The sequence below is a fragment of the Humulus lupulus genome, chromosome 1 (genome assembly GCF_963169125.1).
Source record: "Humulus lupulus chromosome 1, drHumLupu1.1, whole genome shotgun sequence".
In the NCBI taxonomy this organism is placed as follows: Eukaryota; Viridiplantae; Streptophyta; class Magnoliopsida; order Rosales; family Cannabaceae; genus Humulus; species Humulus lupulus.
In genome coordinates, this window is record NC_084793.1 from 300,009,669 (window position 1) to 300,010,656 (window position 988).

The window sequence follows — 988 nt, forward strand, 5'->3', positions numbered from 1 at the left end:
TTTTACTAGATTCTCCTTCAGTTTGGATTGAAGTGGGCTCCCCACTGCCCTTTATTTTCTCCTCAGAATTTTCCAGAATTTTTCCACTTCGTAGCGTGATTGCCTTGCATTGTTCTTTGCCATCCCTCCTTGGATTCTCGGTGTCACTAGGCAAGGAACCTTGGGGTCGATTTTTCAAATCATTAGCTAAATGCCCCAATTGAATTTCCAAATTCCGAAGAGACGCTGCCTGGCTTTGAATTACAGCGTCATTCTTGGCCATATAATCTCTCATTAAATTCTCCAAAGAACTTGTTTGAGAGCCTTGAGGTTGGTGTGGTTGTTGAGGTCTTGGTTGTTGAGAAAATCCCGGTGGATATGATTGTTTTTCTTGTGTTGGTGCTCCACTTGAACTTGCTCCTTGACCCCCCCATGACAGATTTGGATGATGCCTCCAAGCTGGATTGTAAGTGTTAGAATATGTGTTGTTGTTGCGGTTGAAATTCTGATTACCCATATAGAAGACCGAAGCTGGATTTGAAGGGCAATTCTCAAAAGTATGCCCGTCCCCACAATACACACATGATACTTCTGCACTTTGAATGGCAGCAGCTGGCTGTACATTTCCTCCCCTACTCATGTTCTTTAAAATGTTGGTCATTGAGGCCATTTGAGCGGTTAGAGCGGTTAGAGCATCTACTTCAAGAACTCCCGCCACCTTTCTACTTGTAGGAGCTCTAGTGTTTGACCATTGATAGTTATTACTTGCAATCCTTTCCAAAATCTCAAATGCTTCATTGTAAGACTTGGAAAGAATGGCTCCATTGGCTGAAGCGTCCAAGACCATTCGAGAGGCTGCATTGAGACCATTGTAGAATGTCTCCATTTGTATACAATGTGGGATACCGTGGCGTGGACATTTTCTTAAAAGCTCTTTGAATCTTTCCCACGCGTCACTAGTGGACTCATCTTCCAGCTGCTGAAATGACATAATCTCACTTCTAAACTT

At 43.1% G+C, this 988-nt stretch overlaps 1 non-coding gene across 1 annotated transcript; it reads left to right on the forward strand.

Moving 5' to 3' along the window:
• The first annotated feature begins 881 nt into the window (after positions 1–881).
• LOC133813207 (small nucleolar RNA R71) lies at positions 882–988 on the forward strand. Its single transcript, XR_009884244.1, has one exon. It is a non-coding gene; the product is annotated as a small nucleolar RNA R71 (small nucleolar RNA).